The sequence below is a fragment of the Amblyomma mixtum genome, chromosome 9 (genome assembly GCF_055824585.1).
Source record: "Amblyomma mixtum isolate Tamu chromosome 9, ASM5582458v1, whole genome shotgun sequence".
Classification (NCBI taxonomy): Eukaryota; Metazoa; Arthropoda; class Arachnida; order Ixodida; family Ixodidae; genus Amblyomma; species Amblyomma mixtum.
This window is the reverse complement of record NC_143020.1, coordinates 77,024,384-77,039,115: the sequence shown is the minus strand read 5'-3', so window position 1 is coordinate 77,039,115 and position 14,732 is coordinate 77,024,384.

Sequence of the window (14,732 nt, the reverse complement as noted above, 5' to 3'; positions counted from 1 at the left end):
CCAACACCTATCCAGCCCTACCGGACGACCTGAAGCGTGCGGTAATCCACGGTGTCATGCCGGGGCAATCACCGGCCCTACTGAAATCGAGGCTGCGGCTTCGATCCCAAGGAGTGAAGATCCTGGAAGCGAGAATGCTGGGCAAGTCGGAAACGGCGCTCATCACGTTCGACGGCCCGTATATCCCGCAGTGGGTCATCTACCGCTCCGGAGAATTCAAGACCTACCCATATCGTCCTACGAGGCAGATCTGCTACGTGTGCGGAGAGCAAGGTCATCGTTCGGACGTCTGTCCAACGCCGAACACCAAGCTCTGCAGGACGTGCGGCACACACGACCCACCAGAAGGCCACCCGTGCAAGGCCAAATGCATGGTGTGCGAAGGCGACCACGTCACCAGGGAGTGCCGTCGACGCCTCAAGACTACTGACGAGCTCCGGGGCAGCACGACCGGCGGCCGGCAGTCCCGGAAACAACAATGGCAGCAGCAGCAGCAGCAGCAGCCGCAGCAGCAGCAGCAGCAACAACAACTGACGCAGCAGCAACAACCGCAGCAGCAGCAGCGGAACCCGCACCTGAGTCGAGAGCGCCGACCCAGGTGGCTTAGCTCGGAGCGGGACCATGGCCGCTCCTCGAGCCGAGGCCCTAGCACCGTGCGAGATCGCAGCCAGAGCCGATCCAGGGATGACTCTTTCCCGCCGCTCAACCGGTCAACGGCCAAGCCGAAGCAGCAGCAGCAGCAGCCGCCGCAGAAACAACAGAAGAAGGGCGGCGTCAAGGTGAGCTGGGGAGCGGGCTCTCTAAACCCACTGATTCCGCACTCGGATCAAGATAATATTACGCGTAACTCGAAAGAAATTAAAGCACTAAGAGAGGAGAATGCACATCTCCGAAAAAAAATCGATGACCTCATTAAAGAGATGCAGGCTCAGAGAACAGGGCACGTACCGCGGCCCCCGACCCCGGCGGCCGATGTGCAACGATCTCCAACCCCCTTAGCAGTGAACCCCGAAGAATTAAGAGCTTTCATGCAGCGCATGGATGATTTCATGATTCGGACCGAAGGACAGTTCCGCCAAACTCATGCAAGATTAGATGCCATGCAGGTCCAACTCAACCTGTCAGAACAGAACGTCACATTACTACAGCAAAAAGTTTCGTTGCAGGACCAAAGTTTCCGCAACCACGTCAAAAGTCAAAATACGCAACGAATAACAAACGAGGCCCGGGACAGGCTCATACACGAGCGCCGTTTCGGAACTGAAGGCTCCAATCAGAACAATGCCCAAAACCATGGCTAAACAAACTACACTTGAAATCTGGCAATGGAACTGCAGGGGGTACCGCCAAAAGCAGGGACTCTTAATGCAGTTTTTACATACGCAAGGCTCCACACCCGATATAATAGCTTTACAGGAAACTAACACGACACCGTCACTCAGGGGATATACGTGCTACGATAGCGGACGCACGGCAACCTTGGTCAGCAAAAAGTTGGTAGCCATAGCCCATGACCCAATTCCCAACACCAAAATTGAACACTTAGTGACGGAAATTATTCCCAAAAAGAAGCGTAAGGAAAAGAGTGTCTTTATCGTAAACCTCTACAGCCCGCCTCGCCAGCGGGACGCGAATTTTGATACACTCTTTCTAGGGGCCAGCAAACTTGCGAAAAGCAACTCGTTGCTCATTGTAGGCGACTTCAACGCTCGCGGACAGCAATGGGGATACCCCACTAATAATCACAAAGGTATACAGGTCGAGGACGCGGCGGAAGCGATCCAATGTACCCTCTTAACAGACGAACTTCAACCCACGCGCCTTGGCACTTCGATCTGCCCGGATACGTGTCCGGACTTAACGTTTGTCAGGGGAGTGAAGCACGCAACGTGGGAGAATCTGCTGGAGAATCTAGGCAGTGACCACTTTATCCTGAAGACCACGATAGCAGCCACCAACATCAAGCGCAAGCTCGGCACAGCCAAGATCACCAACTGGCCGGCTTTCCGCAAGGCTTGCGCGGACCTGGAAGGGGGGATTACTTCCATTGATGAATGGTGCCAACAACTTAAAGACATCCAGAAGCGGTACACTCAGGAAGTGGATCGCACCGAGCAAACACCAGAGGTGGACCCTCGGCTCATCAGGCTATGGGAGGCACGTCGAGGACTCACCAAGCGCTGGAAGAAGCAGCGCTTTAACAGGAAGCTCAAGCTCAAGATCGCAGAAGTCACCAAGATAGCGGAGGAGTACGCGACCCAACTGGCCAGGCAGAGCTGGCAGCAGTTCAGTAGCTCGCTGGACGGCACCCTCAGCACGGCGAGAACGTGGCGTATACTCAAGACCCTCCTCGACCCTACCCAAACCAGGGCCGAAAGCGGGAAAGCTATCCGCAGACTCGTCCACACCTTCGAGGGTACGGAAGAGGAACTGCTAGATAAGGCCAAAGAGAAATGCTACGGCACGACCTTGCCTGCGGCATACGCGAAACCATACCTGGGGAAACCGAACACCCACTTAGACAGGCCGATCACCAGGGAAGAAGTGTTCGCTGCCATAAAGGCATGCACGCGCAACACTGCGGCGGGAGCAGACAAGATCCAGAACGCACTCATACGCAACCTCAGCGACGAGGCGGTCGACCAACTGACCACCTTCCTCAACGGGCACTGGGCCGCAGGAACGGTTCCTGAAGAGTGGAAGCATGCAGAGGTCGTAATGATCCCCAAACCGGGTAAGAAACTCCAGATCGAAAATCTCCGACCTATCTCACTCACCTCCTGCCTAGGCAAGCTCTACGAGCGAGTCGTTACTCGGAGGCTCCAAAGCTACATGGAAGACGAAGACCTGTACCCCCACAGTATGTTCGGCTTCCGAGCCCACCTCTCCACCCAGGACGTCCTCTTACAACTCAAAGAGGAAGTCCTCACCAACGTCCCGAGCGTAGGCGAGAACGTGGTTATGGCCCTGGACATCAAAGGAGCCTTTGACAATGTTAGCCACACGGCTGTAATGGAAGGACTTGACAACCTCCACTGCGGCGAGAAGATTCACAGCTACGTGAAGGCCTTTCTCTCCAACCGCACTGCAACGGTTGGGCTCGGAGACCTTCGCAGCGCTAAATTTTCGACCCCCAACAAAGGCACACCTCAAGGGTCCGTCATCTCGCCACTACTTTTCAACGTGGCCATGATCGGCCTCGCGAGACAACTCGAGAAGATCGAAGGCATACAGCACGCAATATACGCTGACGACGTCACGGTCTGGGTTACCACTGGGTCGCTCGGCCAGAAAGAAGAACGACTGCAAGCAGCGGCTACCTGCGTGGAAGAATATGTCAGTGCACGGGGCCTCGCCTGCTCCACTGAAAAATCAGAACTCCTGCGAGTCCACAAAGGGAAACACAAGGAAGGGTCCCTCAATGTCTCCCTCGAAGGACAGCTAATTCCCGAACGAGACAAGATACGAGTCTTGGGAATGTGGCTGCAGAGCAACCAGCGATGCGGCCATACGCTCGGCCTTCTCAAGCAATCGACCACTCAGGTCGCCAGAATGATCACGCGCGTGTCGCAGAAGCGGAGCGGCATGCGAGAGGGGGATACCCTGCGCCTGGTTCAGAGCCTGGTGGTCAGTCGCGTGGGTTACGCCCTCCCGTACTTCAGCCTCAACAAAGGAGAAGTGGATAGTGCAGATACCATACTCCGCAAAGCTTACAAGACTGCCCTGCATCTACCAATGACCACCTCCAACGAAAAACTACTGGCTCTTGGAATTCACAACACCTTCGAAGAGATCAAAGAAGCCCAACTGGTCACGCAGTTAGCTAGGCTCCAGCAGACTCCTACGGGGCGCTCGCTCCTTAGGCGACTGGGGCTAGGCCGAACTGCGGAATTCGAGAATCGTACTGCGAGCCTACCGGACGCAATTCGCCAGACGCTAAAGGTTCGCTCCCTTCCCCGGAACATGGACCCCAACTTGCATGCGGCCCGTAGGGCAGCCCGGGCGAGGTATGTACAACAAAATCTAGCTACAAAATCCACAACGGTATACACGGACGCGGCTCCGTATACAGGAACCTCACATAACAGCACAGTGGCGGTAGTTATTGATTCGAACTTAAAGGAATTAGCTAGCGCCTCTGTGAGGGATTGCACGGTAACCGAAGGGGAGGAGCTGGCCGTAGCTCTAGCGGCGGTAGCCGGTTATCGAAGCAACATGTCCCTTACCATCCTTACAGATTCGAGAGAAGCGTGCCGTAACTACATGAACGGCCGCATAGGTCGCGCCGCGCTCCGGCTCCTCCAGAGCGCGACCCCACCAAAAGTCACACACAGCATTTACTGGGTGCCAGGACACACCGACATAGCCGGGAACGAACGCGCCGACGAGGTAGCTCGAGGGTATACGAGCCGAGCTTCCTCCCAATCGGACGATCTACCCGACCGAGTCAGCCCTACGTACTCAGACATTCTGAACTACTATAAGGGGGTACGGATCCGCTATCCGCCGCCTCATCCTGATCTAAATCAACTAGAGGCAGTGTATTGGCGAAGATTGCAGACAGGAACATTCCCAAACCTGCATATCCTTAGCAAGATTTACCCGACGCAATATCGGGACACTTGCCCGTGGTGTGGTAGCAAACCATCGTTGTACCACATCACGTGGGAATGCAGTAAAAACGACAACTTTCGCAAAGACCCGAGTGCAGAACAGTGGGAGAGCCGGCTCTCCAGCGGCGATCTGGGTTGCCAACAAGGTCTTATCCAGCACGCCCAACGAGCAGCGAAGCTCAGCGGGGCCCTGGAATAGGGGCACCGACCCTGTGAGAAGAAGGAAGATGGACCTCTTCTTTCTCGTCTGCTACTAGCACCTTTCTAGAGCAATTAAAGTCTTTCCTACCTACCTACCTACCTTTACTGAATACAGGCGCATAACGTTATTCCCCAAATTTTGGGTTGCGTTAGACACTCTATTGAGAAATGTGGAACAGGTCTGACGCGCATAGAATACGCGTGTCAAGTGGCGGCCCGCCATGTGCACCCATGGAAGAAGCCAGAAATTTCGAAGAGTATTCCAAACACTTTGCAATTTATGCGGCCGCACCTACGGTCCTCTCCAGCTGCTATTGGCTTCATTCTAGATTCTGGCGTTTGTAGTCGGACATTATTTGCGTAGAGCAGAAAAGACACGTTAACTGCATTGTATGGCATCTAATTGAAGATTTATTTTATATTTCGCAAAATGTTGACGTGATATTTCTGTTAATCGTGATTTTTTTAAGGTTGCGAGGGACGTAAAATAATGGAGAGGTTCGCGTGTTTCTAATTCGTGCTTAGTTCTCACTTGCTGATGTAGTGCATGAAAATTTTCTTGATGAAAATGACCTACGAAATCCTGGCAGTTGTTCGTATTCCAGCTGTGCGTGTAAGATTATTCCGTCCCGAAGCCTGTCAAAAGCGTAGTCATACAAAGAAGAATGTAAAAAGTGGAAAAACTTTCAGGATGGTCCGTTGTGAAATAAATAACACCGCGCACTGCTCATTTATTAACAAAATTTGACATAAACCTGAACAGAGCGGCTCTAGTGTCACGATGAAGCAAACTACACTGCCGCCACAATTGTTTCTCTGGTAGACGCCTGCTCGATTTTGAAGAGAAAATCTAAACCTTTTGCAAAATTTTTAATGAAGCGCATGCTTGCGTTCAACCCCGTCCGTGTTAGGTGCTGCTGCCTGACCAGCGGTATTCGGCGATCGCGCGCGTAAGTTTCAGGAACACCTAAAGCACCTGAGGCCGTCATTGGGCATATTCGTTTCTCCAGTCTCGGAATACTTGCTGACCGGTCTCGGCTTCCGGTTTGACCGGAAACAACGTCATGGTCACATGACCTACTTGCCAAACGCTGCTTACGGACTCACCGCCAGAGCTGGGATCTCCCGCGGTAACTACACCCAGACGCTGTTATTTTGCTAGCAGACGACGTAAGCCATGGCCACCACGACGCTGAAGCAACGCCGTGCGCTGGATCATGATAGTGTGTCGATTTGAAGACTATTCTCTCAGCTTAGTGTAGGTGCATTACAGAACTCAGCTTCGGAGGTACGCTCGCCGCTACTGCTTGCGGCAAAGTTCGCACAAAATAGCCCAACTCGCGGTTGATAGGCAGACAAAAAGGAAGCCTTCGCAAAAATGTTGACAACAAGCGCTATAGCTGCTCCATTGTACGAGAGGTTCACCTGCAATGCTTTCAGGTAAGCGCGCAGGCAGCATGTCGCAAAACAATGAACAAGAACCTCTTGACGACACGAGCCAACCGTACGCGCTCGCAGCTCCGAACGCGCGTCCAGTGGATTTCAAGAAAATAGAACGAAGATGCAAGACCAATTTATAAATTTACCTATACGGAACGTGTCCGCTCACAAGGGCCCCCTAACGCCCTCCTCCCCCTGGGACCGTGGACACGTCAGTCGTACTTGCGGTACCGACAGATGTGCGCTGCATGCATTGGCATTGACAATGTTGTGGCAGAAGCGCCACACTGAAGCAATAGGCCTCGGCGTTCATTGCGTTCTTTGGCGTTGGCGTCGACAATGTTTTAGACTCCGATGATTTTAAGGAAAGGAAGTGCTCATAGCTGGCTCCATGGGCCAGTGTATGCCTGAATCGCGCGTTGAGATACGTGGTGTGATGAGAGAGAGAGAGAGAGATGTGGGCTGCATGCGTTGGAGCTTACAACGTTTTGGGAGACACCCAGCACTGCAGCAAGAGCCCGCAGCGCTCAATGGATGAGCAAACTCTCACGATAAACCATGCACTGCCACCTGCCAAGGTGGGCGCGCTGCCTACCCAGCGTCGGAAGCTCACTCAATGGTACAGACGCCACGCCGCCTATAGTTGCCCGATGCGCCATAGCTTGCACTCTCTGACCCGGTTCGTGTAATCTAACCGCATCTATTCTTTGAGCGCAGCTCTTCGGTGGTGGTGGTGAAAAACTTTATTTATGAAGGCCTAAAAAAACGAAAATTATGCAGCAGCTTTGCGGGCGGCCTTCAGGATGCCGGTTCCGGCGTGCAGGCCGTGCCTAATCGTGACGTACTCTGCCCTGGTCACCAGCCGAAGGTGGAGATGCGGCTCGGTGCTGGACAAAGCAGCCTCCTACTGCTGCGGACAGTTTAGGTGCCAAGAGGCAGGGGGCAAGTGTGCTGGGCAGGAGAATAGGATATGAGCGTAGTGTTCTCTTGGGGCGGCCACAGAAGCGGCAGGCCGGCGAGTATGCTCCGGGATGGAGGAGAGCAAGACTTGCGGAGGTGAGAAAGGTGTAGGCGTGAAGGTGGCGCCACAAGCGTTGGTGGTGCTGTGAGAGAGATTTATCAGGAGGGGCCAAAGTGAAACGAGAGACGCGGTAGTGTAAAGCAATATCATGGTGCGTGAGGAGCGCCTCGCGCGTATTCATTCCCGGCGGGGGCGGCCTTGCTCGGTCGGTCGAATCGCGAGCGATATAGTTAGCCGCCTCATTCCCAGGATGGGCTGCGTGAGCGGTATTAGGATCGGGTCAGCGTGTTTGGGAAGGGAGGAGGAAGGCGGGGACGTGGTTAAGAAGAGAACAAAGAAAAACTTTATACAGAATATTTACATGATTTACAAATAAGAGCAACTGAAAGGGTCTCTCAGTGGAAGGGAGCTTCTTCGCCAACGAGAGCCTCCGGTCACAAAACCACATCCCGTTAAATAAGCTTCGTAATCCCTAGATCCTTGACTGGGGAATAAAGTTCGCAGAACGACGTCCAATAAGATGTGCAGTTGTGGACACTGTTGGTACCACCCACGGACGAGGCGGTGCTGGGCTGTCCCGCCCTCTCGCAGCTCGGTCGATGGGAAGGGGTAGAGGCTGAGTCATCAAACACTGCGGGAAAGGACTATCAGTAGATGAATGATCGTTCTCGTACTCCCTCGCTGGATGCCCAAAACACGAGGCCTCTGTCGAGGACATAGCTGTCTTTCAATTAACAGTAACAGCTCGACCTTGCGCAGCACTACTCCGTCGTCACGTGTCCCAAGGGTAGACTCGGCCACCTGACGTTGCCGCCGTCACCGCCGCCGCTTCTGCCGCCGGCGCCAGCCCTTGCCGCTGCTTCGTCCTTTGCCGTCTTCGGCCTTCGCTGCCGTGGTTACCCCAATCGAGGGAGTCCACTGCCTTAATCAACGTAGGCTATTGGGGGGGGGGGGGGGGGGGAGCTTCCCAAGCACAACAGCGGGCTCCCAGATGATTTGGATGGGGCGAGAGGGGACGGTGGTTGAACGTAAGATGCCGATGGCCGGAGGTTCCACCCGTCCAACTGCGTAGTTGTAGACCGCAGGCTTGGAGCCACTGAAAATGTGTTTCGCGGAAGTCTGCGTGATCGCGTTCCTCCTGTCTCTAACCTCCGCATTCTTGGACTATTTCTCCAGTCTAGTGGCAAACACACCACCTTCATCACTGGACTAAAATAAAAAGCACTGTATACCAGACCCTCCACCTCATATGCCGCATTGCCAACCGCCACCACAGCATGCGCGAACACGACCTCCGCCGCTTCGTCGAGGCCTTTGTTCTAAGCCGTTTCATCTATTCTCTTCCTTATTCTTCTTTTCTCGCACCGAGGAGGGCAAAGTCAACAGCCTTATTTGCCAGGCGTATAAGTCGGCCCTATATCTTCTCACATCTACCTCGACGGCTCGACTATTTCCATGGGCGTCCACAACTCTTTTACAGAGCTGACGGAGGCCCATCTAACAGCAAAGCTCCTACGTCTCTCCCGCACCCGCCAGGGTCACGCACTTCCCTCTACCCTTATGCTCCCCCCTCTTATCCCCCTTCCTTATCCCCCTTCCTTATCCCCCTCTTATCCCCCTTCTTATCCCCCTGCCCATCCTTCCCCAAGTCTCCTCCCTCCTAATCATTCATCCCCTCGTTAAGAATATGCATCCTGAACACCACCCCTCCCGCAGAGCAGCGTGAGCCTCCGCGCTCTGGCGTGAGTACGGTCGGAAACCTGCGATTGCTTACGTGGGTGCCGCCCCGTACAGCCGCTACCCAGCCCGCACCCTTGCACTCACTGACAACTTTCTCCAAGCCACTCTTGCAGCCTCAGTCTACATTTCGACTTCTGCAGACGCCGAGGAGGCAGCTATTGCACTTGCCATCGCGCAGCTCTTTGGCGCCTGTTCGTGCGTTTCACGGCGTCGCCGTTGTTCCTTGTAGCCAGCTCCACATCAGGGGCAGCGCGCTGCTGTAGCTGGGCGCGCTCCTGGCGCCATTTCTCCGGCTTGTCTAAGCCGAAACGCATTACCGCCGCCATTCGCCACTGTGTGTAGCCAGCCCCCCCTTTGTCTGCGGCAGCTTGCAGCTTTCGTTCTATCTCCGCGTCGCTTCCTTTGTTCATCCAGAGATTTATATCGTCCGCGTTCATGCTCAAGTTTAACTCTTCAATTCTTTTTAGTAATGGGGGTAGTGCTTTCGTTGCTAAGTAATACAGAGACTGGGATAAGACGGAGACCTAAGGAGTGCCCTGGCTCCCTAGTTTGGTCGTGGGGGTTAAGATGTTTAGGAATTTCATGACTATTTCTGCGTTCTAGAGGAAGTCCTTGATGTAGTTATATGTTTTCTCGCCTACTTCGATGTCTCGGAGTCTGGATAGTACTGCATCATGCATTATTTTATCAAAGGCTTTGGTTACGTATAAGCCTAGTATGACTTTTGTATCTCTGTTTTATGTTGGATGATGCCGTGTATGACTCTCAGCGTGACATCTTGCGTGCTGAGGCCCGGTCTGAACCAGACCATTTAGTGCCGCTAGAGGTCCTCTTTCTCCACATATTTAGTTAATCTTGTCTGCACTATGTGCTCCATAAGTTTACTCACGCACGACGTAAGTGTGATGGGTCTTAAGTTTTCTAGCTTGGTCGGTTTGCCTGGTATGGGAATTGGAACTACGTTCGCATTTTTCCGCGGTTGCGGGAGGCTACCAGTGTCGCATACTTCTGTATGTATTCTGTTAACGCCGGATTGATGCGTCGTCGAGGTTGCTGATTATCGTCCTTGCAACTCAATCTGGTGCTGGAGCCGATTTATTTTTTAGGCCAATAATCTCTACTCGCACCTCGGCTTCCGTGAGGGGGGCGGCTAGGTCTGTGTTGGGTCTACTTGTGTATTTTCGTTGTGGTATGGCGTCTGCCTCGCCTATGTACGTTTTAATTAATTTCTGTATTAGTTGCCTGTTGGTCCCTTCGAAGTTCTGCCTCGCTTTAATTTCATTTATGTTTGCCCATGCTTTTGACTTTTCCGGATCCAACAGGTGTCTGAGGATATTCCAGGTTTTAGAATAACTTTTGCCCTTCTCAATATCGTCGCATATGCTACGCCAGTTTTATTATTTTAGTTTCTTCGCGTATGTTTCTATTCCCTTTTTGTGCCTGGCTAGTATCCTTCTAATGTAGCGGTTCAGTCGCTGGGCTTTTAGCCTCTTTTTTAGATTCCCTTTTAGTTTAACATGTTTAAAAGTTTGATGTCTATGTTCAATGGTGCATCTTCGTCTGTTACGGTGCTGGATGCGTTGCTCGCGTGTTTAATTCATCAGACCACTCTTCTATGTCTGTAATGTTGCCAACAGATTTTTTTCACCCTGATCTGTCTGAATTTGTGCCATTGTATAATTCTGAGTTGTTTATTTAGTTTGCATTTGATGCCTTTATATGGTGTAAGTGTTACCATGTAGTGGTCAATTTCTAAGTCTCGTTCAGTGTTTTTCCAATGTGTTGTCCCCGTGTTTCAGCTTAATGCTAGGTGGGGCGACGTGTCTCTGTATATACTGTTGCCCTTCTATGTGGGTTCGCTTAGGTCAGTGTGTAGTGTTAGTCCTAGTTTTTGTATGTCGTCCCACAGTCGTCTGCCTTTAGTATCTTGTCTCATATAGCCCCATTCCTGATGGAGGGCGTTAAAGAAACCCACAATTATCAGCGGGTTTTTTCCGGCTGCCTTGGCGGCTTTGTTGAATAGGGTTTGAAATATGACTGCCTTGTTTCAGTGTTCTGTGTAGATTCATGAGGAATATGCTGTTTTGGCTTTTACTTCCGGTGATAATTTCTGCCAACACCGCTTCAATGTCGTAGGACGTGAATCGTGCCACGACATCGGCCATTCGATTGGTCTCTCCCCCTCTGCTCTTTTGAGTGGGTGGTCTAGCGATTTCTATGTTTATTTCCTCCGGCTCGTCGGTTTTCATTTTTTTTTTTTTTGGGGGGGGGGGGGGTGTTTGGACTGTTTTTGGGGGAACGGTTTTGAAAATTTGCGGAGGGTTCTGTGGTGTGAGTTTACTCTTTTTTGTTACCTAGCGTTTGGATTTTGTTTGTTAGTTTCTTGATGACTTCTAGCTCTTAATTTTCCCCTATAATTTTAATATTTTCCTTTTTAACTCAGCCGCTATCTTTCTTATCAGCATGGGAGGTCTCGCTAGCGAAGCCCATCATTTGGTTGGTTTCTGGGGTCTTCTTCTGCAGTCCTTACGGGTCTTTCGGGTCCCTGTGGGTTAGGCCGGGTCCTCGCCCCTTGGAGTTTGCCTGGATATTGATCCCGATCTCGAACTGGCTTGGCCTCCGGGTGGTAATCGGCTTCGACCCCTGGATTCCCGCTCCGGGTTCCTGCGTTGTTGTTGCTGCTGTTGTCTTTCTCAGTTCTCCCACATTTTCTTCTTCGAGAGGTATGGCATCCTGTAGATGGCGTCACACTTGCTGTCTCCTAGGATATGGTCCTTGCCGCAGAGTTGACCATTGGGCTCGCAGGCGTGGTCGGTTCCTGGGGTTTTCATGCCGCATCCGTGGCACTTTATGTTGGTTGGGTCCGAACGGACGTCGGTCCTCTGTCCTAGCTTTCCACATGTCACGCAGACTTCGTATTTCTTCTTGTACAGGTAGCACCTCATGTGAATGCCTTGAAAGTCGACCCATTTTGGTATGTGCCAGTTTTCAAAGAGAATGAGGATGGCCTTCGATTCCGCCCCACTCTTCTAATTCCTAGGATCTTCAGGTTGAACCAGTTTCATTTAACCATCTTCTTAAGTTCCCCGGTCGTCACGTCGATCGGTATGTCGTGGACTACTCCCTTGCCCCTGTACTCGGGCATTACGACGTAAGACGTAGTTTGGATCAGGTTCTCTCCGATTTTTATAGCTCTGATGGTTGCGTAAATATTTGTCCTTTCTTCGTCTGACGTAGCGAACAAGGTTGATTGCTGGGTAAAGTTCGTGGAGATAATGTCCCTTTGCACCGCGCTTTAGTCACTGCCTGCGGCCACCACGACGACTTTGCTGAGGTTGACTTTTCCTACCAAATTCAAAATTGTGAGTCCGCTTTTCGACCGGATAATTATCTTGTTGGACTCGCAGAGGATCTTTATCCGATTTCCCCGACTGACTTTTCCGCCATCTTTTTGCCCTCGTTAGGCTTAGGCTTCGTTAGGCTCAGCTTTCCCAAATGGTCGCCGGATCTGCTATCGGCGTCGAGGACCACGTTGCGTTTTCCCTTCTTCATGAACCGTTGTCAGCTCGGAAGATCGGCGACAGAAGTCTCGGTCCTTTCATGGTCTCCATTTTTGTTGCTCAACTTAGGCTATTGTCGCGTCGCGGGGTGGACTCTCGGACGAGCCGGGCCCGACGGCAAGCCTAACCTCCCGGCGCGGGTCCTGTAGTCGAGCTAAGCCTAGCGTTCCGCTTGTTAATCTGATGATGCTGAAGTTGATTGTTGCGAAATTTTGGTGGTGGGCTTTGGAGAATCGCATTAGCCGGCGAAAAATGGCGGAGCTCGAGCAGGCACGTCCGCCCGCCTTGACCAATGGGTGCTGCACAGCCACGTTCACTTGACTCGCTAGCAGCGTCAGCGGCATCAGTCAGTCGCTGCTATTTCACCGACCACAAAGTTTCCGTCTTGACAATCGAGAACTGTTAGTGGAGTGCTTCTTCTGTGTGAGGATTCTGTGTGAAAATACGTTGTCTTCAATTGCACATAGATTTCTTGCTCGAATTCTTTGTCTCAATCTATCGAAAAGCTGAAACAGCTGATGAGCTGCGGTCGGATTTCGCACTAGGAAGTAACGTAATCGTTGGCAATTATTTAATCACTCTCTCAGGAAATGATCTGAGATAATAAATCCGGGGTGAGCGAGTGTACCGTGGTTGCTCGTGACTGGCTTTGGGCAAAGAATGCAGCGGCGGCAGTTTCTTGAGTTCGAGTCCTCAAGCGATCGAGACCAGGAATTATTGAGAGATCGCTTTCAAGGCCATTCCACTGGTGCGCGGAGTGCGCGAAGTATGCTTCGTGGAACGCAGTAAGGCAGGCGTGTGGTGGCATCAGGCTGTTACCACGGCCTATGTGTATTTATTTACAATACTCTGATTTTCTTTTGTAGGTTGCTAATAGCAATCCGTATTATTTGATTTAATAATGAATTCTTTTCTTTGCATAATTCGGTGCTTTCTATTTCATGTTCCAGAAAATATTTTAAAGTTTTATTTAGTTTAGCCCTGTATTGTACATCATATGTTGGCGATACAGCAAATTTACCGGAGGTGAGTGCAGATTTTTCGTCTAGAATCTATACCAAGACGCGATCAATCATGGTTTTCAAAGGTTATGAAGGACAATAAATGTTCAAGAACTCAGGCTGCTTTTTATGCCGTGCTTGTTACTCAAAGCGCTGTGTAAATTTCTTTTAAGGCTGTTTAGGCTCCTAATGACCGTCGCATTGTGGCTGTTATTATTGCCTTTATGGTACGAGTTAAGGAGTCATATATGAAACAAATCGACTAGCGTCTACCGAGGCCGCTGTAGCAACGCTGAGGCTAACCATTCCACTGAAGGTGTTTTCGAAGTGCCCTTAAACAAGAATTATTAAGGAATATTTTTTCGTGGTAGCACTGAAAGCTATAAGAAAAATGTGTTATGCTCCTTGTTGCTGAACTTATTCACTTGAAGAGGGCTCGAACTTTTTCTTTTCCGGAATAACTGTGGCTTGACTTTCAAACAAATGTCTATGTCAAAAACAGCGCAAGACACTTTTGAGGAAATAACACGGAGCAGTCACAAAGGTATTGTACTCTTTTGACATCAAGAAAATTTGGAACGCCCTTTTTTCTGGACGCTATACAGCATGATCAGTAAATAGAAATAAACACACATTTTGCGCAGTGTTTTTGTAAGAACGATTAAAAGGTGTTCTTGAAGGAGTTCGACTCTAGCCGCTGCCTTTAAGTGAATTTTTGTGCGTTTTTTCTTTATATAACATTTTGTTACGGTATAGAAGGCAAAACAATTATAAATTAAAATAAAAAAGATCGTTTCATGAAGTAACCCAAATTTGTGAGTGTTAACGTTAATACGAGTTTCCTTATTTTCAAACTATAAGCCTTTAAGCAGGAAACAAAGATTTGCTGAAATAATGAACAAGTAGCAGCCTCTATCAGTAGGAGGGTGTTGTACCGGAATTTTTTCGGATCCAGGTTCAGTATTGGGTTCATGTCTTTTGGGTTCAGTTCCGGGTATGACTCCAGAGCAACACTCCGCTGACCGGTTCAAACGGCTTCAGGAACAAAAAATCTAACGTAGAAGGGTTTTAATCGACCTTTTTATGCTGTGTATCTTTTTCTAGCGAATCAATGTATAAAATAAAAAATGCCAAAAATTGTTCAATGCTAGATGTT